At 42.9% G+C, this 24,292-nt stretch overlaps 1 protein-coding gene across 2 annotated transcripts in view; it reads left to right on the plus strand.

Annotated features, from left to right (window-relative positions):
* Positions 1 to 24,292, plus strand: part of LOC311424452 (uncharacterized protein) — a 184,351-nt gene that overhangs the window by 97,266 nt on the left and 62,793 nt on the right. The window contains exon 1 of one of the 2 annotated variants that reach the window (XM_084499629.1): positions 13,502 to 13,748. The exons of the other annotated variant lie outside the window; for it this stretch is intronic. The gene's annotated coding sequence lies outside the window, so the exon portion shown is untranslated. Of the gene's footprint in view, positions 1 to 13,501; positions 13,749 to 24,292 lie in introns of those variants that run through there. 2 annotated transcript variants of the gene reach the window in all.

Here is a 24,292-nt window from a genome sequence, read left to right on the forward strand (position 1 = left end):
CTTAGAATAAGAACACTTCCTAAATCTGCAGACATTCTGCAGACAGACTGGGAACTTCCAACAAGCAGACTCTGAGCTTTCTCTAAGAACAGTTAATAACATTTTATGTCCACTGCTAATTGCAATAAAGGTGTAGAACTGTCAGCTGAATAGTAAAACTTGATTCTAAGACAAGAGAATCTTTGTCTTTATTTTGTTTAGCCATTATAGCGAGGCAAAGTGATTTTAAAATGGATGTCAAATGCTGCTGACTAGAAGCAGGAGAGCTTCATGACTCTTTGTATTTGCTTTGCAGAGATGCAGGTTATTGAGGCTGTATTCAGAATACCTGTCCTATAATCCCCTGTGCTAACATCGCACCCCAAACGCATTGTTCTGGCTTCAGTTGCTCCGAGGGATGCTGGGCTGCATGCACCAACAAAAGCCCTATGTGTAGCTTTCCTTGCCACCTTGCTCTTGGGTCTTCCCTCAGCATTTGTGTTTTATTTATATTATTATTCTATTTCTATATTTTCTGTATATTTTATATCATTTATTATTATTCTAGTCAACATAGCCTGTTGAAGGCTATGGCCTCTGCTTTGGCAGTTGCGTGACTTATTTACAGGGGGTGTGGAAATGTAAAATAATCCTTCACAAGAGTAAGTTTAGACCAGACTCATTGTCTGGCCTCCAAGCCTGCTCCAAGATGTGTATATGCATGTGTGCTTACTGTGTTTTTCCTAAATAACATTGGGTTTGAATGGTTTCTACAGGGGCTGGAGAGCCCCTGGAAGAGTTTAGTGGCAGGAAGAGGGTCTGAGAGAGGAAAAGCACATCTGTTTGCCAGCTTTGGTAACAGGACTCAAACCTTTCCTCTGCTGTAGGACTGGAACTTGGGAGTTTTGGTAAGCTGCAGCAACAGTGTCATAATTCAGGTCAATATTAATATTTTCTCCCCTGCTAGTGTAACAGCATTAATTTTAGTTGGCACTGTGCTCTGACAAAGGACATTTTTGTAGACTTCCCTATCTCTCCCCATTGTGACCGCAACCTGACACTCCTGGGACAGAAATGTTTTGGTGGCAACTTCCTTGGGGCATCATAGCCAGGAGCCAGAGCGAGCTGATTTTGCTCTAAGGAAAAGGGCATACCATGCCAAACCATGTCGCCACCCTGGGTTATGAAAGAGTGCTTCAGGCAAGGAATTCATAAAGTGTCCTCACTAATGGTATGGACATACCCCTGACAAGGTGTTCATTTCAGTTGCAGAGAACATCAGGGTTCTGTGTAATTTAACTGGTATTTTTTTACCCAAGTGCTATCTGCTTAATTAAAAGAGGGAAGCGGAAAAGGGGGAAATTCCCCCCTACACTAAGGGTCATAGAAATCCTGCCTGTGTGAGGTTAAAATGTGTATTAAAAGCAAAAAGATAGTAAACGCTGGGGCACTGGGTTGAGCTGTGCTACTGCCTTGTCCTAAATCTAGGTCACTTTGAACTAGGTGTGCAAACATGTTAATGCACCTAAGAGGAATTTTCAGGCGTGTGTAAACAATGCAGGTATGTGTTTCCCCTGCGCTTCAGTGGATATAAGCTCAGGCACGGCAGTAAGGAACACCCATGCAACTCCTACAGCCAGGGTCAAGAAGTTGAGAGATGTTAACTCTGTTCTTCCCCATATCTCCATTTGTTCTGCTCTGCTTTTGCCCCATCTAACCCTGGGAGAGCTTCAGCAAACAGCTCGGTAGCTCTGCTTCTTACTACAGAGCAGTGTCCACATCCTGTTCCTTCTGGGAAGGCTTTCAGGGAAAGAATGTGGTATTTCGCACTCAGCCGTCACCAGACCAACCATGGGTCTATTGCTTCAGCTCAAACAGTAACCTGCCTTCCACCTTCCTCCATTTTCTTTTCCCAGAGCTTCAACCCAAGCCAGCTTGCAGGTTATTTTTCTCTGACATACAAACAAAACCATGTGGCTTTTGCATCTGCCTTCCAGCCCTGTGCTCCTGTTTGCTTCCTCTGTCTCTTCGCAGCTGCATTCCAGTCTCCCCACAACCTGCCTCTCCGTGCCAGCCCCAGGCCCTTCCCCTCCATTTCCAGAGCTGATCCAAAACCCATTGAAGTCAACAGAAGACCTTCTATTGCTTTCCAGGGCCTTTGGATCAGCTTTACAGTTCCTCTTTAAAACCTGATCTTTACATAAAGTATTTTCTTGTGTGTGTGTCTGTTGTCTCACACAAGGTGAATTATCCTCGTTTTCCTCAGCTACCAGTCTTCCGTGTTTTGTCCTTCCTTTCTGGGTTTCTGTTGAAAGACATAATCAGATTAGGCTGCTAATCAGAGTATTTGAACATTTACCTCCCTTCCAGCTTATAGTTGCCTGTTCCTTGGCTTATGTGCAGCACTTGGCTATGTTTCCAGGCTTTAACATAAAGTAAAATGCTTTCAGTAAAAATGTAATTGAAACTAGCAGCATCAGCTGAGATATTTCTCAAGTGACTCTAGCTAGATCACCATCTTTCTTCTGATTCATTGTAATGAAACCTCATTACAAACTTTTTACATCTCTCATCCTGTGTGCCTTGGAGAAGTTAGACATATATGGTATGCTCCAAGTATTAAGCTTCTTCCTTCTTTCCTTCCCTTTTTTTCAAAATAAATGATGAAAAAGGTTACATCAACTTCCTTTTAAATCTCTTTGTTAGCTACATTTTGCTTAATTCTCTTGCAGCCGGATAATGTGGTATATATAGCAGCAGTCTAATGCAGACTGTAGGTGGCCAAGTCAAGGTACATGATAAAAGGTGATTTTCCTAAAGGCTAATACTTTTCAGAAAACACACAACCCCACTTCTGGCTGTGCTATGTGTTATACAGTTGTGGGCATGTGCATGAGCTGTTTAATGTTCTCTGCCTGCACAACATGAGTGGCAATGCAAATCATTGCAAATTAAGCACCATGGCCTTAGTTCCTTTTGCTTTTTTATTGCTTATTCTTGTAGTACCTAAGGCCTAGCTCAATTTTGCCAAGGTTTTGGGGAATCCTGCACTATACAGCATGGTATCTACAAGAGCATCCATCTGGGTCTAGGCACAAGGGCGAACAGTAGCTCAACTCTTTGAGCTGGGTTTTAGAAGAGAGAAGACACCACCCAAGGCTGTGGGTAGGCTTTTTAGGCTGTGTTAGATCTGTACAAGGCAATGTGTGTGCATGACAAAGAATAGGATGCACACCATAGACCTCCATTGTCTGGACCTCATTTCTGCCCATCCTCTCCCTCCTTCACCCCACAATATTCATGGAGGGCCTTGCACCTGCCTGCCACCCCGGCTCTGCCACAATCAGGCCTTTCAGCTCAGCTCCTTCCCTCCTGGGGAAGCTGGAGAAAGGCAAGACACACAGCTTTTTTTTTCTTTTTCTTTTTTCTTTCTTTTTTTTTTTTTTTTTTTTCTGGCAAACAAATAAAGGCGAAGCAGAGCTATTTTACCTGGATGACCTGTCCTGGTGCCTCCAGTCTGATGGACTCCAGTTGCTTCCCACACACAGAGTACATAGTGAACATTTTATTGAGTCATCCCATCTCTGCACTTGAGGCAAAAACACGAACAAAGAAGCAACTGTCCAACCTGAGCTAGCCCTGCAGCAGGAGGTTTTTCCTGGCATGGGAAACTTGATGTAGTTACCGACAAAAAGCTCCCAGTGTGGACATGGCTGTCCACCAGCCAAGCTGTGCTTTGGACCAGCAGAGTAAAGATGCCTTCTGCTCGAGTGAAACAAGCTGGAGTACAGCTATGGTGTGTCTACATTAGGATGCCATGTCTAGCACAGGGTATCTTTACCCCAATTAACATCTTTATGTGACATAGACAATGTAGTGAAGGTAGTCAAGGCTTTGAGAGCAACTGTGGCTTCTCTATCTGTAGCCTAAGCTGCCGCCTTGGCTTGGTCTGCTGCCTCAAAAAACAGTGGGTGGGTTTGGTTCATTTTTAATGAACTTTTTAAGGCCCTGATCCTGCCAAAGAATTTCCCCCAAAACACTTTTAGACTGCTCTGGCCTCCAACATGCAGGTTTTGCATCCCAACGGTTTGAGAAATGGCTTCAAAAGACACAAAGCAGGCAAAAATCGAACCCATTAATGACCTCTTTGAAGCCAATCTGCTCTCCGTGACCTCAGCGACGTTACAGCGAGCAGTTAGGTGTGCAGCACCTCCAGACAAATACAGGCTGGCCAAATCCCTGCCCCAACATCCCTGCCCCAACCCACTTAATGCAAGCAAAAAAGAGGAGACACATGTGGAAATAAGTGCTTGGCAAGTTCTCTACACCCCACAGTCATGCTCATTGCACAACGAGAGACACCGTGACCTGCAGCGAACAAGCACGTTCTTTTGTTGAGATGAAAGCATGTGTGAGGTGGTAGCTCGGGGGGGTAACCTGCAGGTTTACCCCATACCTTTGCAATAACAGTTGTACGTGCATGCTCTAAGGCTGCTGAGAAGGCAGGCTGGTGAGAAGGGAGCCAAGTTGCAGGCCATCTTCTGCTGACCTCCTCGTGGAAGTGCTTGCTGTGATGAATGCATACCAAAGCAGCGTTTGCATTTTGTTTCCTGTTTACCGCTTCCTCCTTTTGCTTCCAGCTACTTGGTGAGTCTCAGCCCAAGAGAATGACCAGGCTGTCTGCCTAGACAGGACCTCTACCCACGTGGGTGAGGACCATAGCTTTCCCTAATTATCTCTAGCCATATTGGTCTAGGCTAAAAAGCCTGTAAAGCAACAGACATGGCTGTGACTGACCCCAGATATTCTTTGACACCGTCCTTGCAAGGTTAACATTTTCCCATCTTACAGGTGGGAAAACGTGGGGCATACAAATTGGGTTGTTTGTTGCAAGTCTGTCAAGTCTGGTGGCAACCTTGTGGACCAGACATACACCTCTGGGCTTGTTTGAAACTGAGCTGCAACTTCTCGATGAGCTATCACACCTTGAGAGAGAAAAGGGACCTTGTTTACACTCAGGGCCAGATATTTCTCATCTTTTTTTTCTTTTTTCTTTTTTTTTTTTTAATTGTTTTTATGTGAATGACCACACTGAAAACAACAAAGCCAAAAAAAGCACTGATGAGCTGCATCATCTGTTGATATTTTGGCTACGGGGGCTTGCAGTACTTCAATGTGTTTCATTACTTCTTTTGTCCTCATTAGATGAGCCTTGAAAATAATTATTTAGTATTGCTGACAATAGGCAACCCCTAATCAGTGCAATAGACTAACTCAAGAGATTGAGCTGTGCTGTATCCTTAAAGATGAATTCTGCTCTGTATCCATATCACCTCTTTTACTTATTTAAACTGCTCTGCATACCACAGCTGTGCAAGCAGTGGCTGAACATTTTCTTAGCTAAGAGCATGCTAACAATGTGTTTGAAATGTTGTAGTATGTCAGGGAGTTTTGATCCCATTGTATTATGAGTGGGGTGTATGAGAAGTGTTACTTGTATAATGATGTTCACGTTGAGATGAGTCCCTGAAGTCATAGCAAAGTAGAGGGACAAGGCAGCTGGGGACTGAAAACCATGGCTTGTCGGGGGATTTACAGCGCAAGTGGTGAGGATGGTGCCAAAAGCCCTGTGTGATGAATGCGGATGTATCTTCCTTTGGAGAAGGGAGGACCATTACTAACGATGGCAAGATAGAAATTATAAATCAGCGTGTTTACCTCAGCCTGGTAGGCATGAGACACACAGTGCCTGCCAGCTCACATGGTTTGTGATGAGTCTCAGTGTATTTATTGTTTTCCTAAAATCTTGATCCCTGGAGTCATGTGAATAGGTCACAGTCTCAGTTTTCAGTGATTATTATTTTCCTTAAAAAGAAAGCAGTTTTCTAGGTCTCAGGGATCTGGGCAAATGCTTGAAAACATGAAGTTGAGCAACACAAACCTGAGAAAGCAAATAATAAGAATTCCAAATGACTTTTTTTTTTTTAATCCATGTGTTTTTATGGGTTTGTTTTGTTTGTTTTCTTCTATTTTTTTTAGTCCTGACTGATGGTTTTGAAGGCTTGTAGTTGGCAGTCTGAAGCCCTGATCTGAGCCATTCCCTTTTCCAAAGAGGCTGTGAGCCACAAAAAGACAAAAGGCAAATTAAAGCATATATTTAATCCTACTTTACAGATGGCACACTCTCCTGCTTTGGAGAGTTTGAGACTAGGGACTCAAGGTCTCATGGGTGGTCTGTAGCAGCAAGAAGAACTGATTTCACATCTTCTAAGTCTCAGTCTCCCCTGCAGCAAAATAGGCCAGGTTCAGCACTCTACTAATGATGCTGTGTAGCTTCTGAGCAGCTCAAAGTGAGCTGTTCCTAAGGTAAAAAAGATAAAATATTGTGAATGGTCCTTGGTTGGGTATATGGGAGCAGAGCTCTGGTGATTTTGTCATGGAGGCATTAGTTCTAACAGGAATGTTCCTGGACCCCAAATCCAATTTAGTAGCAAGGGATCTCTGCCCACCAGCTACCCTCTTCTGATCAGGAACTCATTTTACATGCATCATGTTTCTCCTGCCATCCTTGCCACGCCCGTGAGAAGGACAGGCACCGAGCATAGAGGAGAAAGAGCAAAGGCAAAGCCTGGTGTGGCTGTTTACTTAACTTCACGCGCTATTGTCTTCCATCAGATAAGCCTTGTGGCCGTATGGTGAAGCATTTCTAGATCCAGATCAGCCAGAAAAAGTGAGATCAGAGACTAGGACACAAACACCAGACCTCTCAGGTTTCTTCTGTCCCAGGTGTGTACCTGCCCCATCAAGTCATGTGATGGAGAACTGGTTGTGATTCTCGTGCAGAGATTGCCTTCTAGTTTCATCCTGCTCCAAGGTGTGCCTGCGACCTGTGTATGGTTTCCAGCACCAGACCTGTCCCACTAGGCAGGGTGAACTGTGTGGGGGGATGGAGGAAAAAGCGCATCTGCCATACAGAGGTGGACAGCTGCCCTAAATCTGCAGAGATATGAGATACAGGAAGGGTACAAGAGAGGGATCAAGCCTGTAAGTGGCATTTTGGGTTCATGGGGCTTGGCAGGCAAGCTTTGTGTTCACTGTCCACATCTTTGGACAGAGGCAACTGCTTAGTCCATCGTCCTCACCTATCATTACTCAGGTGTAAACGTCAGCTAACTCAAAACTCTCTGACTTGAGTTTGTTTTTCTTTCTAAGCTGGAACACGTCCAGTTTTTAATTGATATCATTCAGCCAAAACTTATTTACCACCTTTTCCTGGTTTCTGTGTGACTTTTGGCCTGTCTGAGTATTTTAATTGGAGGCAAAGTAAAGGCTGCTTTAAAATTACATTTGTACAGGAGGAGTTTTTAACCGTCCTGTTTAAAGAGGACATTTGCTGAGCGCCAACCCAAACGTACACAGGTACATTAAATAGAAAAGGTCCTTTCAAATTATTACCTGCAAAAGGTAAAATGCTGAAAATTAAATCAAGTAAAATAAACTTCCAAATGCATTTAATTGAAAGTTAGTACACTTTGCAGAATAGTGTACATTTATTAGCTGAGTATTTTTGAGCTGTTAATCCACACTTTCCTGTTATTGTTGCTGTTCTGACACTCAGAAAACAATGAAAACTCTTTTAAAAGAACAAACTTAGTAAAATAATTCCTAGGAATTCAGAAAACAGCAGTGATGTGCACTCCAGCTTAGCACAGCTCGCCAGCGCTGTATGAAATATTTCATGTTCAAAATGGCAGTAGTTCCAAGGTTAACACTGACAGGCACTTGCTGTAGGGCAGCTCTAGTTGTCAGGGTCTTTCCTTAGCAGCTCCTTGCTTTGGTTGACTTTTCCTATGCTGCTACTCTTCATCACCTCATTTATTTGAGGCTCTGACAGGACTGATAGGATCGGTAAAGATTCCCCACATTCCCACACCATATCAATGTGCTGTTAGCAATTACTTAGGTTAGCAAACAGTGCCAGAGATATTAAGGTATTTGCTAATACCATTCAAATATAGCCATTAAAGTGTTAATATAAATGTGAGATAAGAGCTAACCAATTTCTTTTTCACTGCCCCGACTCCATTCAAATGAAGTGATGGCTTTAAATTTCCATTGCTTTTGAGAAGTAAGGAGAGGATGTTTTGTGTATTTTGCTAAAGAGCTACACCTCTTCCCTGTGTGCCACCAGCTGCAGGCATCACTGTCCCTAAACTGAGCATTTCGTTGGCTTTGTAGTGCCAAGGATGAACATCCAGCACTTGTCTTCCACACACAGCCAATATATTATTATTCACATTGGTATTGCTGCCTCCGGGTGTACAGCTATGGGTTTAGCTCATGTGCACAAATGAAGGAAGAATACTAAAGCTAAATACTAAAATAAATCACACAAATTAAATTCTGCTGCATATTCGAACAAATGGCTCCTCACCTGAGTCTTCATCATGGATATATTGTGTATATTCATTATCTTCACCTAGAGTCTTGTGCTTCCACATGTGCATAGAAAAGACAGAAAGAGAACAAGAAGAGGTATAGAGGAGATTACAAAATCTTTAAGTAAATAACCCACGTAGACCCTGCTTTTGTGTGTGTGGCAATTTCTCTGGTGGGTTGAGTTAAACATTTCCAAGTGCCTTTCTTAAAATAAGTTTGGTAGACATTTTGGAGCTCTGATCTGATGCCTAGTAAAATTAATGCTTTTTTTTTTTTTTTTTTTTTCCCCTTTTTGTTTTCAAGCATAAAAATTTGGAAAGGGCATAGTAACCTTGGAAGCTTGCTAAAATACTAATCTGGAGCCAGATTATTTTTTATTTTTTATTTTTTTTAAACTTCATAAAACTTTGGGGAAACATTTTTTTAATTTTTGTTTTCTTCAGAGCATCCTGGCCTTGGTCATTTCTGTGCAAAAAAGTGCCAGAATGCCTTAAGAAAAGCTGATTTTGCACTATTTCCAAGTTCGCTAGTGCTGTGAAGTAGTAAAAATTCATGAGAAAGAAATGTTACAAGATTTCTAGAATGAAAAGTTTGGGGATACAATTGCCCAATTCTTCTCTTAAAAAAGCACCCTAAATTTAAGAACTTTTGCTGGTTGTAGAACAGAGTACGAAATTTAATAAAAACCTTCTGTGTCTATTCACATTAAAGGTAAATGGTTTTACAAGAGATTCCAGGGCAAGTCCAATAGGGATATGAATAAAAATGGGGAAGTGTAAAATGTAATAATTTTATTGAATTGCAACATATTCTTGGTCTCTTCTATATAAATAACATCCACGGATATATTTAATCATTATACCTTTTCATCTATTCGGTGTTCAAAAATGGAAGAAGACAAGAAAAAAAAGTCTCTGCTTTCTGATTTTTGGAGGGCTTTGAGTTACTGCTAGAAGGGGTTTGGTGTGCAGCTCCTGCAGCAGTGTGTACTTGGTTCAACCCAAAATCTCACAGGACACTTGTGCTCCAAGGGAGCAAGTTGAACTGAGAGTTGACTTTTGTCTGCCGTTCTTCTTCGACCATGCAAGAACATACACAGAAATAAATTAAATAAAAAGAGCCCAGGGCTAGTCATCTACTTCTAATCTCCCATAATACGCTTCTTGTTGAAGTACCTGGCTGATTTTAAATAATCCTGTGTTCTGGCAATCTACCTTTATCCCACGGAAAGGATAGCCCTTTTCCTAGAAGAATGAGTACTCTAATGCAGCATGCAAAATGCTGCCTGTGTTCCGTATCTCCAGTAATAGCTGCAAAATTTAAACAAAAGCTCTCCTGTGATGGGTGAGAAAGTCTTTTCCTTGTGGTGGCATTTGGATAGTAAATATATGGCAGCCTAGCCCATAAACAAATCAAAACAGGAACATCCCTGGAGCGAGATCCTCTGTTCCTTGTGCTTTTCACCCTGGTTAGGGCAGGAAATCACCTGCAGATCTTGCACTGTTGATCATTTTTAGCTACTCACCATCTTGCAAGGCCTGAATTGGCATCCTAGGGGATGCTGCAGCATGACCTCAGCCAGTTACAGATCCCCTACAAGCCGTCTAGAGGTGGCATGGGACAGAGGACAGGCAGGACATGAAGCTCACCAGACTTGTAGCTGTTCAAGAGACCTCCCTTTCATTGCAGGGAGGGATTTACTATCAATTCTCATTGACAGAAATGCCTTGGACCGTCAGCCAGCTTCTGATGGGAGGAAGAAATCAAGAGCCAGGTCACTGAGACAACTGCCAAGATAACAGCTTATTCAAACAGTTCTGTTTATTCTGCAATTTATTCAGTAAATTGGCCTGTCCAAATGAAATTTGATGGGAAATTATTCCGGACATGGAACATAGCTTACATGGCAGCTGCCATGTATCTCCCTATGCAAATTAGAGCATATTTGATCCTTAGAAGATGTTATTTTTAAAGCTGAAATCTACTTAGCACGTTTCAGAAAATCTGTCCTGCTGATAAATGCCTTGAAAGCAAATTTCTACAGTTCAGTGTTTGCCATAGCTTTAGGCTGTGAGATCTCTGCCACATCACTGTTATTTGTGCTCATCAGAGCCTCACTACATTCATATTTCCTTCAAAAGGTTCTGATGGGAAATTAAACTATTGCCATAGGAGTTGATGCAATGAGTCTGATAGTCTTTCAGTTAAAATCTGAAACTTCAGTGTAATCCCCAGAATGCCCTTTTTAAAATTAGCCCGGTGACTTTATACTTTTAAAGCTTTGGATAACAGGTAGAATGAATGGGGAGAATGAAGCCCTAAAAGGGTTTCTTGTTGCAGTTCGGTAGCCAGTGCTTCCTGACTTGTCCATATAAATACTGCCCAGAGATACACCTGCCTGCATGGTACCAGCAGTTCCGATGCAAATAAAGCAGCTCTGCACTTTAAAATCCATTTTTGGCTGGGATGCGTTTCCTGAACATTTCCTTCCAACTTCTTGCTCACACACAATGCAAGTATACATGAACACACATTTGCTCACTTATTCATTCACACAGCGCTCTGCTTCTCAGACAGACTAAGCCTCTTTGCACCACTCTGTTTGTAAGAGGAAATAAAGTCACCATAAATCACAATAATTTCTTCCTTAGCTCTACATCACTAACGGCCACGGCCATAGGGGGTTGGTTAAACGAGATGCAGTGCAAGTGAGCTTTGGGGACGTATGGAGAAACACACACACACACATCTAGGTGCACAGAGACAAGCAGATGTCTGCGTGTTTACGCAGAGAAGGTGTTAATCTTCTTGATAAAGATCTATTTTCTAAGAGAAAAAAATAAATAAGGCTTTTCTTCTCTTCCTATTCAGGAATATATATTTAATCCCTTGTTTTATAATAATTTTCTGTGGGTGCTCCTGAACCTCTTGCTCATAGGATCAGTTATTTTAGCCAAGAGAAGTCAGATGAGGATAACAGGTTTTACCAAGGACTCATTGTTTTACTGGGAACACTCTAAATGTGAACTTTTGTTACTACACTGCACCTTTTAAAGACGTGCTTGCTTTTGCTGTAACACCAAAATGTTCATGCTGAGCTTCTTAGTTTAGTAAATCTACCTTTGTGATTAATTGCATGAGCTTGTGTAAGTGTTTTGGACCAGCAAAGCTGTGTAAATGTTATTAGCTCTATCTCACAGGTGGAAAGCAGAAGCTACTTGCCTGAGTTATTAACGGTGTTATTGTCAGGGCTGGGGATGGGCTGCAGGGATTTCAGTCCCCACAATATTCCTATACTGGGATGGGTAATGAAATCCAGAAGCAAGTACCAGGGGTGATCTGAGAGTGAAGATCAGCACAGTTCATTCTCCAAGCTCCCTGCAGTTTTGGGTTCTGTTGGTCCCCACATTATTGAAGTTGGAGGTAGCATCGAGGTCTCTGGAGGCAGTCTACTGCGGAGGCTCAAACAGCTCAATAAAGCTTTTATGTTCTGTTGCTTCTAAGAGTCCATGGGAATACAGCTCCTAAATGCCAATGAGATGGAAATCAAGTTGTAATGATCGGGAGGGGAGGAAAGAGTGAGGAGAGTCACTTCTCTCAGTGAATTAGAAACCACATCATCCTTCCATCCCCACAAAGTGACAAGTAGGATTTTTGGCTTCTCAGTTGCACATTACTGACAGAAATGTTACCCTTGGAAACTATGGGCATTTAGGACTTTCAGTGATACTCGAGCACTTTAGAGAGGAACAGTTTCGCAAAACTGGAATTTACATTAAATTATTCTGAGCTTTTTAAAAGGTGCTCCCAGCTGCAACCTTCCTTTTGTAAATGATTTTCTTCAGTATGCACCATGACAAAGAAAAACAGAGAGGGAAAGTGGAGACTAAGACTCAGAAGTGATTAAAGAGTGCGAACAAAGTCAATTCGCCCGCTCTCTATAGCTCTAAACATTTTTTAAAAGTACTTAAGATAAGGATTTATTGCTAAACAGTCGGTCTATCCTTTGCCAGGTTTCACATCGCTGACTAATGCAGTTTAGTTGTTACAAGCCAATGACTTTACATTTGCGTCATCAAAGCACTCAACCCAAGTAAGTGTGTAGGAATTAACACTAAAAAAAAATTCAGTGGAAGACCTTATGGAAGGGAAGGGAAACTTCTATTTTACTGAACTTTTTAAAGCTGTCCTTACTCACATTCTCTCATACCTGCAAACTCGAAACCACCAATATGTATTTGTCCAAGAAGTCTGGGCAGGATTATTACTTGTGGTGACACAGAGAACAAAGGATGGCAGCCACTGTGTCCCCATTACATCTGCTGCGTTCCTCTTGAATGGTGACAATGAACCGGGTTTTGAATAGGTCTTTTATACCCTTTTGAAGCCAGCAGTTATTATGGCATGAAGAATCTTGTTTACTTCACTCTCCCAACATCTTAGGCAATTACCTTTTGTTTCCTTGTTTTGGGTATCTTGTAGCTACAGGCTGTTTTCCTGTTAGGGTAGGAGGAAGAGGCATGGTAGGTACATACAATTTTCTTTTTTTTTTTTTTTCTTTTTTTTTTTGCTATCCTCCTGTTATTGAAGCGTGGGTCTTCTGCTGAAAATTCATCTTGTGTTCTTGAGGTGGAAAATACCATCCTTGGTGTTTGCCAGCATAATTGCTCTCAGTAGATGCCATTCTTTTAACCCTTGCTTGTTATTTTTCCTGGTGCTTTCATGAAAGTACACCTCCATTCATGCTTAACTCTTCCATATCTCAATAGTTCTGACACTAAACTCTACAAGTGTTACTTATAGCTAGGCTAAAAACATAAAAAGCACCGGGAAATGCTCTGGTGACTACTGAAAATAGAATAGTCAGGAGAGAGGAAGGATGTGGGAGGAGAATTAAGATGTGAGGGAGATTCTCAAAGCTTTTTCTGAGACTTTTAAGCAGTATCTGTAAAAAAATCCTGCAAAACAAGAGATGATAGCACCTACTCAGGTCTGTAGCAACGTTTCCGTTTTCTCCGAGATGAGTCACTCAGAAAGTGATATTTGTGCCCTCAGGTTTAGAGACAAGTGAATCAGTTCTGTTAAGAAAAGCTCAAGTACCTGGGGCCCTTCTGGTCCTACTTTCTGTGACAACTTGGAACCAACGGCGTTTTGGAAACTAAGCGAGTACAACTGATGCTAGCTAAGTTTCTTCTCAGCCTCCCAGTATGCTCCTGGGTTTCACATTACGGAGGAATATTTAAGGCACTCTTAAAACGTCACTTCTCATTAAGATATTTCAAGCAGAGAGAGATGGATTCATTTGCTAAAGGCAAAATTTTGACCATTAGGTAAGAGCAGAACTCTTCCATACGGATAGATTTGGGAGGAGTGGGTTTTGCCTTAAAGCAACTTAAACGTATCAGAGAGCTTTGATCCTCATTGGAGCCATTACTATTATTTCATTTCTTCCTCAGTTTGTACTGTCTGGTGTTTGTGACCAGAGCTAGATAGAAAACTGCTGATTCCATGTAACTTCATGTTATACAAGCCTTCCCAGAAACAGTTGACAAACTATGTTTGAAAAATATGTGTGGAAAGCAAATTATACATTAGTCATATTTAGTTCAGCTGCCTTGGGGAAAGGAGAATAATAAAGCAGAGATAATTCCTCTCTGCAATTAGCTGTGTGATGCTAGTGTAAGACCCTTGCAGGTTAATGTTTGTGGGTTTTTTTGGTAGGGAAGGGACAGGTGATGTGGTTGGAAGGTGAGAGTTGGAACTCATACTCTTAGAGGTTGCTTGACAATCTCTTTTTTTAATGTCATGCCTGTGCAGTGTAGGTATGAGGTCTGGATTCACATTATACTATAAATAACTGCTTTTGATAGTGTATGTATGAAGTTCATGAGTTGTGTTCTTCTTACAGTAGCTTTGCATGGGAAATATAGACACTCTCTTACCCCCTTCGATTTAATTTCTCATCACACTAGAAACAGGTGTGATGGTTGTTTGGAAAGTGTCAAAGCCATCAGGAATCACAGAGGCAAAGCAAAGCTTTCTCATTCAGTTGAATTCATGCTGGGGTGCCTGTCCCCCTTGTTCAGGCAAAGAATATGAATTTACACCAGTCAGCATTGGGGCCAGGGCTTCTGTGTTGTGTGTTGCTGCCATCCAGAGCTCACTGGAGCAAGGTGCATTTGAAGATGATACTCCGCTAGTTCTAGTCATGCAAGGTAAAAGGCAATAAATAATAAATGCCATAAATAAAGGATGATGTTCCAAAATAGCTTCAGTTTCCAGTGAGAACTGGAAGCTGTATCTACCACATCTGGAACAAGTCTGTTTTCATTTCATATTCAGGCCATTCTCTCTTCCCCCAGAGACTGGTTTCAATGAGAACACGATTGCTTCAAAAGAACCTGCAGGGGCTTAGTGCTCATAGATTAGCATTTCTGTAACCTTATTCAGTTACTCTTAAAAGACTCTTGGTAGGTCTGTATAGAATATAGGTGTAATTTTGGGTGCTGCTGATTATGGTGAAGTTAGACATCAGAAGTGAAGAGAAGTGTGAATCTATCGCTTGCGTTACTGCATGAGGCCTTCTGAATTCTTATTGTAAAGAGAACAGAAACCTGAGAATTGTATCCCTGCGAAAATTGCTGTTGGGCCAGAGGCAGATCTAAGAACTGAGGGTCTAGTGTTGTGGCCTTCATTTCAGACACAGCAGCTGTCTGAAAAATGGTCATTTGTCCAGATATTCTTCTGCACTGCGGAATGAGGGGGAGAGGGGTTGACAAAAAACATAGCAGAGTTTATGGTTTTCTGCTTGTGTGTCTTTGTGAGCTCTTGCAATGTTCATCATGGTTGGAAGAAACCAGCTTCTAGTCCACTCCAGGTTGTCAGGAGACGCTTTAATGTTGCTTCTTTCTTGCTTATTTTTCAAGTGTTGGTTTGAAATCTAGAGAGTGGAGATTGTACGGTAATTCCTATACACCCAACACACTTAAATTGGTGTTCTGTTTTTCTGCTGCCCCATCCAAATGAAAGAATTGGCTTCCATGGAAGGACTTGGCTGTCCAATTCTGTTGAAATCAGTGCAGGTGACCCAAGTATCTTGCCTGGCATGTTTACTTGTAGCATTACCAGATTGTACTTGCCCAAAGAGGCACTTGTAACCCACTGTTACTGAGGCTTGCTGGTTAATTTTAAAACTACTGATCTGGTGTAAGAGAAAGTTCAGCCGTTTTACTGGAGAGCGAGGCTCGGTTGCGAGAGTGTGCACGGGGAACGGGGAGCAGAGGCAGAGCAAGCAAACAAATACCGAGAAAGTGAGTCATCCAGCTCTTTACTTGAAAGCTCCACACTCCCCCTCTAGCAATATTCCAGCTCAAATCCAGACTGTAAATCACTACCTGCGTGAACTCGTGAATTACTCATTCGTCATGTGTCCGGCCAAGCCATGCCAGGCCCCATTGTTTGAAGTGGTTAACCCCCTCGCCGAGGCTGCCTGAGTGCAGTCGGTGCGAGCCCGTGGGAGCTGTCAGAGCTCTTCTGCTCTCCTTGGACCCCAGGGAACTGCACAGAAAGCCTAAGTCTTTGGTTAATATGGGGAAAGCAAAGCAGAGCCCTAGTAAGGGTGTGCTGGTCACTGCCGAGGCCTAGTTTTGTTGTACAGTAGGTGTCTTTGGAGTGACAGCTGAATAATACATAACTCAGGCAGACGGTGAATTGGTGGAGCATTACTGCTTCACTTGCAGTTTTAAAGCAGTCAGTATGGTCTCATTTCAATTCCATTTAAATGGGAAGAAACGCAATAGGAGGGATTGTCTGTGTCACACGGAACAGAGTCTGAGAGATTGGTGTTAGCCCAGATCTTTTTCCCTAGGCTGATTTTGATGAAAGAGCGATCCAAAGCTGTGCAGAGCAGAGGATGGGTACAGCCATGAGGACACAAAGCCTTACCTGACTGGTGGCAGTGCCAGGGATTTAAGGACCTGCTTTCCTTCCCTTCTCCAAAGGCTGCCAGGCAGGAGCAGGTCAGGCTCCCACCCTCGTAAGGCTGCAGAAGGTGCTCAGCGCCACTGCTCCGTGGGTGCTGTGTGAGAAGCAGAGCGATGCTGCTGTGGGTGGCTGCATGGCACCGGGCCTGGAGCGGTATCACTCATCCGAGAGGCTGATCCGAGCACACTAACTTCTTCTGGTAGAAGCAGGAGAGGTGCCAGGACCCTCAGCTGTGGTGTTCCACCTGGCCTTGGTCCTTCTCCGCATCTCCAGAGCAACTTGGGCTCTGCTGCCTGTTCTCTCGGGGTGCTTTCTGTTCTCTACTCCCTATCTCAGAGGCCAAAACCTCACACTTCTGAGGCAGGGATCAAAAAGCTTCTTAACTGCAGCACAAACCAAGTTTTACAGGGCTGTTGGAGCAGTGCATGAACTCTGTGCTGCAGATGATGACTTCAGGCCTGGTTTGTGAGAGGAAGCTGGCAAGCAAGGAAGAAAAGTTACCGAGCTTTCAGTCATCCCTCTGTTCTTCACCAGAAACCACTAGAAAGTGTTGTTTGTTACCATGCCACAGTGGTATGATGACATGGCCTGGGAAAACTTGAAGGGGAAAACAGGTCCCCACTTCCCTCCTTCCTCTACTCCCCTGCAGGCAGATAAAACATCTGAGCTTTTCTTGCTTAAAAGTCTTTGGACAGTCCTTCCAGCCCTCTCAGAGTTCAGGTGAGACTGAGCTGTCCAGACAAGGATGGGTAATGCTAGCCAAGGTGTCCTGGAAAACCTCCAAGAAAGGCCATTTCAGTTCCCAATCCAGAAGGTTGTGGTTTTATACAGGGGCCATACTTCCCAGCCCCATGCAAATATCCTAGAACCTCAAATGGCATTAGCTATCTATGTTCTGGCAACTGTTCTTGCACCCCCTAAATTCCCTTTTTAAGCTATAGAAACAATGAATCTGGTACTGGACATGGTTAGTCTCCTGTAACAAATTATTAACAGAGAAGAAAAGGGATGAGGTTCGGAGGAAATTTTCCAAAAACCCAGGGGAGAGGTATCTATATCGCACAGCAAATGCTGCTACCTGCACCCTCATTATTTTTGTGCTTGCAGAGAAACTGGCTGGCAAGTACACCAGCTCAGGCAATTAATCCTGGGGATCGGGGGGGGGGGGGGGGGGGGGGAAGGAAGGAACAATTTTATGGATTGAGCAACATAGAGACAGAATTAAGTTGTTTTTTTTAGGGTTGGCATGATACATTTGCCTTGCAGTGGCCTAGAATTTTTGCTCTGTGGGAAATCTTCACAGAAGGGAACAGGGCAGAAACTTTGATTTCTAGTTCTGAGGAGAGGAGCTCCCTTTCCCAGCAGTTGTTTTTATTAAATAAATAACAAGAACAGCTAACAAACAGAGTTAAAACTCTTTGAGTTTACCACATTCAGTAGCTGGATCCTGAATAGGAAATAAACCTGGAAAGTACTGTGTCAAACTCACTCTGAGAGGTAATAGAAAACTACACAGCAAAATTCAAAGCCAGTAAACTGTTAACCTGTATTTACCCAGGCAGTATAGCACTAAGACACCTCTTACGTACTCTAAACAGAAATAGTTACATGGTTTGGATCATTCCTGCACAGTTCTCTTGTTTTAAAACTGCTGTGTGCCATTTTCATGTTTCTATGACATTGTTGGTAATGCCTAAGCCGAGAAAAATCCTTGTTGGCCAGGTGAGTACAAGGCTCTGCCAAGGGCAGGGTGGACTCGGCTGTAGAATTAGCTGGTATAATTGTCTGGTTTAAATCAGATGTTTTGGAAGATGAGCAACGCTGGTGTCCACAGGAGGGAGCCAAATACATTACTCTCAGAAGAAACACCTTTGGTTTCAGTGTCTTTATCTGCTGTTCCTGTATGAAAAGGAGTAAGGCCAATGGCATCCTCAGTACATAGTGATGGAGTCTGATGCACCATGGCAAAGGGAACTAAAACTTATCCAGATTACCTCAAAGTATTCAGGGAAAAAAAAAATAATGTTGAGATGTATCTTACAGCTGTGATACCAATGTCTAATGATGGAGAGGAAAAGAGTCCTTTCTTGACCAGCAGTAGACCTGCTTGAAAGAAATGTCTACTGCAATTTTTTACTGCTCTCACACTGAACTGGAGAGGGCTGAGGCTGTTCCTCATCTCCCTTTTGTTCTGGATGAAAAGCCACATGGGTGTTTGTGTCTCTGTGGGCTGATCTCTTCTCTCTGGTGACCAGCAATAGGACCTGAAGGAACGGCATGAAGCTGTGTCAGGGATGTTCAGGCTTGATATCAAGAAAAGGTGCTTCACCAAGAGGGTGGTCAGGCACTGAAGTAGGCTCCCCAGGGAAGTTGTCATGGCACTAAGCCTGCTGGGGTTCAAGAGCCATTTTGGACAAAGCTCTCAGATGTAGGGTTGAATTTTCAGATGGTCCTCCTTGGAGCCATGAGTTGGATGTGATCCTTGTGGGTCCCTTCCAACTTGGGAGCTTCTATGATTCTAGTTCCTCCACCCTTATCACAGACCCACCTGCCATCACATATCCTGGGGAATGGTGATTTTTAGATCAAAAAGATGTGGAAAACCCTCTTTAAGGAAGCTGGGCCCTTTGTGGAGTGGCTGCAGGAGGGCCGTGTCAGAGGCAGTGCCCTTGCAGGGAAAGCAGCCTCAGATCTGCAAACCTCTTCCTGTGTCTTGTGTTTCTTTTTTCCCCCTCTAAACAAAACTTCAGCTTTGGTATGTGGCCTGTTGCTGAATGAGGAAAACATAACGAAAAGAAAGCTTTCAACTGACTAAAAATAAACAGTGTTTTTTATAAATATGCTGGCAAATTTCACAGAAGGATGGGATTTCTTCATCTTCAACTTCTTGAGAGACACTGGGGGTAACTTTTCCATATTAAAAAGAATTCATTATTATTATATTTCTGGTATTTGTTAAATTCCGTGGGTTTTTGAGCTGTTTGCTGACATCTGACATTGTTTTGGGATTGCACTTGGAGATGAGGTAGTGTGCACATTTGCTTTTGCTTTGAGAAAGGGTGACCTTTCTCAGCCCACTGAGGCCTGCAGCCTGGTTCCTTTTATCTGCATCCCAAAATGGTAACAGCAATAGACAACACATCCTGCCAGTCCACAGTCGGGCTAACTGCTGTCATGCACGAAATGACCCGGTGCTGGTTTTTTGACCGTGACAGAGGTGGATAGGGTTGGGGCCTGTAAGTTGGCAAACCTGGTTCGTTGCTTCCTAAATGCTTCCAGAATGAGGTGAGGAATATTGATGCCATCTCTTCTCCTTCAGCTGCCTGTATAATCCTAGTAGGAGCTAATTAAAAATGCCGGTTTTCTTTAAATGCCTTTGTGCCTCTTGCGTGGATGATGCTGGTTAAGAGCAAAACCCTATCTCCAAGCGCTTATCAGTAGTATGGGAACACGGTGCTACAGCAGGATTCTGAAGAGACAAAACAAGTGGTATTTCATACAATTGCTGGATTAATGATAAAGAGAAAAGCGTAGAATAGCCAAAGTAGTCGCCCACAAAAAGGCTAAAGAACAAATGACGGCTAAATAACACTGTATATAATTCATAACAGCTACGGGACTGAAAAGAAAATAGATATTTCGTGCAATGTTTTTTCATATGTTAGAAGAATACATTCCTTTCCCCTGTGCTGTAGTTATGAATTTGTCAGGGTTCACGTTTTTCCTCTTATTATTTCCCATTGTTAAAGGTCATCAGGCTTTAAAAATATGGATAGCCTGCGTCTTTTCTCTAATCCATCTAATGTGCTGTATCCAAAGATTAAATCCCTGACAGAACAGTGTCGGATGAATCCTCCTCCTCTACCCCCAAGCTCTTGTGTGAGTGGCAGGATGGATTCTGGTAACACCAGGATGGAGTTTTAATGAAATACAGGTTATTATTCACAGTAATTGATTGTGAGGCTTGCAAGGAACAGAAGCAATTGCTTAGCTTTGTCCTGCTGTGACTCGGGCTGTCTTTGGCAAAACAGCAGAGACCAAAATAGCAACCCAAAGCTGAAAGGTAGAGCTTCCAAGCAGGACCCTGTGGCTGCAGCTGTAAAAGTTGACTAAACCACTCTTGTCACTGATAGCAGTAGATGGCTTCAGGGAAAGTGCTGTGAACGGACCGTATAATTTGAGTGGTGGCCATGCAGAATCTCTTTCAACCCTGCTGACTTTCTGTAGGTGTTTTACCTCTGCTGGGACTAAAATGGATTTCAGTCTAAGGCCCCATCCTTTCGCAGATTTAATAGTCCTACAGTCATAAACCAGGGCCACTTATCAAGATCTTTTTGGTGGTGGCTGTACCTTGGCACTGATTCTCCACTGTTTTTATTCCAGTATGACACCAGGAGTGTTCCACTGGCTTTTTCAACAGACCCAGTGGGGGATGAGGCAAGGATTTTCAGGAAAATGTGTGTGCTTTTTGCATCTCAATGAAGATCAAACTTTCCAAAGTGCTTGGGTCCTACTGTGTACCCGTTGTACAGATTCTGGTTGCATCCCGTCCCTAAATAAACTTGGGGTAATACATTTCTTGTTCCTTGAGTCCAAGAAGACCTCTCCCTTGGCTATGACGAAGAAAAGGGTGTAGTTTGATTGGACTTTTTATTTTTTTTTTAGGTTGGTGCAAGCAGTTTATTTTTCTTTCAGGTACCATCTCCCTATTCAAAGCTCTTGTGTGTTGTGGCTGACACCACAACAGTACCATTTAGATTGGGCTGCAGATAGCTAATTGAGCTTTGGGACACCTACACCAGTGTACCTTCCATTCCTGTAGGCAAACATTGCTCTGGTTTCAGCTGAGCTGGCCTGTGATGGTACAGGGGGATAGTATATTTTCCAGCATGGTCTAAATACGCCCTCTGGGACCCTGGCATCTTACTCTGTTTGCTAAATGGAATCTTCCTAATGAAATCTGTTCTGTACTGTCCTTCACTTGTTATTAATAAGCTGTCTGACTCAGAGCTTATAACTTTGAGTCTTTACTATGACAACAGATAAAGTGACAAGCTTTAAAGGAAAGAGCTTGTGTAAGAGGAGGAGGGATTTGTGAACCTTTTGGCCAGGCAGTTCGTTGAATTGTCCAAACTATTGTTTTGTACCAGAAACTTTCAGGGAAATGCTACCTTCTGGCCCGTACCTCTGAGAAGGCTGGTTATGCACAGATACCCTAGCTGAAAGCTAAAGCCCATACAAGTGGCAATGCTGAAATCACATCTTAAAATGCAAAGTAGCAAAACGCAGGCTTCATCGTAAATCTACAGGCCCAGGATTCTCCATCTTGTTATGATTTACATACCAGGGAAATACAGACTTGGAGAGGGAATCGTATTCATTCGAACGGCATCATGTTTGTTATTGGAAGCCAACTAAAGTATGCTGTAATTCATTTGTTTTATTGTTCTATTTTTTGTTAGTTTGCTGTTTGTTGTTTTTGTTGGTTTTTGTTTTCCAAAGGAAAAGCAAACACTTGCACTGCTGTGTATGGAAATGAGAATGTCCTGTCCTCTGCAGGCACAAGTAGGACCGAGGTTAAGTTTGTACTAACTCTGCAGAGCCACGGTGCCATGAGATGGATACAGCTGGGGAGCCTCATTGTAGCCACCCAAGCTTTTCTCCCAGCTTGTTTATTAGCAAGGTGTGTCCAAGCCTGAAGCAGCCATTTCACTGCACTTCTGTGCAATCTTTTGTGTGCTAGACCAAGAAAATTTGCTCAACACCCCACTGCGCTTTAGGATTTACTAGGTACCCTCCCAGAGCAATAACTGTAGGACTTGCTGGGCCTAGATATTGGGCAATGCAGTAAAACAAAAGTTTTGAGGGTATTGTACACTCTTGTATTGTTATTCAGTGCTTCCTGGCCACTACACAGAGCCCTGTGAAGCACTCTACAACCAGAGCTTATTACTCCCTTGACCCTAATCACATCCCTTGCACGGAGCATGAAGGGGGTAGAAACTGCTCCATAATTTAGCACACATAGAAATTGCTTTGGGACAGCTGAAGTAAACCCTTGTGATTGCTGTTCCTAAACTGTCTCATCCCCTTTGAGCAAATGCCCCACAGAGAGAGCACGTGGCTCAGCTTTTGAATAAACTGCCAATTTTTCACACATCCCCCTTGTAAGCAGCGTGGATGGTAAAGAATATCAAAGCCAACTTTTGGTTGATGGCAAACTGCCTGTAGTCTTCAGTAACTTAAGAACTGGCCCCAAAATATTCACAGCTGAAGAAGAGATTTGAGTTGTAGTTACCCAGGGAAAGTTATTGGCTGAATCTTAGAGTTAGTGCTCACAGGGGCTGGCAGAGCTGATGAAAATGCGTCTTTTTCTGCAGTATGAACTCAGAAATGGGGTATCCCTTTCTGTGTTGAAAGGGATAGACTGGACTTAGGAAGCTCAGATGTTTGCAGTGGTGTGGGTGAGGCAGAGAGAGAGGGAGAGAGAAGCTTCTGGCCCCCTGTCATGTCTTGGTGGAACAGTGGAGGTTTTGGCTCTGGGGTCCTCAGGCTTTCCCTCTCTTTCTGCATCTCTCCTGGGACCTTGCTCTGCTTTAAATGCAAATGTGCTATGGAGTTGGCACAGTTAGCGTGGCATTCATACCACAAGCCTTCTGGAACCTCACGTCTGAAGATTCACAATGGTTTACCTTGTTCAGGCTAGAAATGCATCAAAATCATGTCTCATTATTCATCGTCCACTCTGGCAGCTCCTAATCTACACCTGCTAATAGAGGGGCCTCATAACTTTGAGGAATAAAATATCTTTTGCCTAAGGATCTTTGCCACCCAGCCCAGTATATTTAGGCTGACAAGGACAAAACTTTCCCATTTCCAATGGGCACTGAAGTGCAGGGAAGATGACTTAGCCAAAGTCACTTAGAAAATTAGTGTCAGCAAGTAGATTCTGATACATTTTTTCCCCTTCAAATGCTGGTTTGAAGCTGGTAGAGCTCTTCAGAAGTTTTTGTTTTGCTTTAGAGTTTGGGGTTGGGAGAGGGTGAAAACTGGGAAGTAAATGAGGAGAGGAAAGGGTAGTCCTGCCTAATTCCCCCCATATAATTTCTGTCCTTCCCTGGGGGTTTTAAGTACTTAGTTGAAACAAAAAGCTTTTATACTAGAGGCCATAGTGTGAGATATAAAGATGATCCAAAGCATAAAATAAAGAGAGGATGAATTAAATAGAGAATAAAAAGGAAAATAAATGAAGAACTTTTGTGGTTAAGTGCTAGGAGCTTTGGAAAATAATGCTCAAATTAGAAGCATGTGCTCTAGAAAGTTACAACATAGGTATTGCAAAAAATGCATTCCTCCCAGAGGATGGGGATGAATTAGGATTCGAAATTATGAAATAAGCTGGGGAAGAGATCTAGCCTCCCACATTAGGAAAACAAAGTTTAGATATAGATCAAATGAAGCTTGCTTAGGTAATTTTGAAATGCAATAAATAAAAGAGCAGTACTTGTGGAACTGCAGTGGACCCTGTGGTATCCACTGATATTAAATACGAAAGAATGTGAATAGAAAAGGCCTTGACGTCAGGACTCAAGGGGGCAATTCCTTGGCTTGTTAGGTCAGCTTAGAGGTTAAGAGACATCCACAGTTTCATTTATCTGAGAAGATGTCTTTCTAAGGATAGGAGCAGGTGCTTTTATGCTACCAGCACAAATGAGGCTGAAATGATTGCGGCTGTTTCTTCATGTGTTCTCGTAGTTATTCCTTCAGCCTCCTGTTTTCAGCAAACTTTCTGTGTGTGGATAGAGGAGGTGGACTAACGGGGCAAGGGAAAGAGTTTATGGCTCATGGATCCACGTCCTGTGTCTGGGCAAGGGGCCCTCGTTCTATTTGT

Source organism: Aythya ferina (genome assembly GCF_964211825.1).
Source record: "Aythya ferina genome assembly, chromosome: 27".
NCBI classification, from domain to species: domain Eukaryota; kingdom Metazoa; phylum Chordata; class Aves; order Anseriformes; family Anatidae; genus Aythya; species Aythya ferina.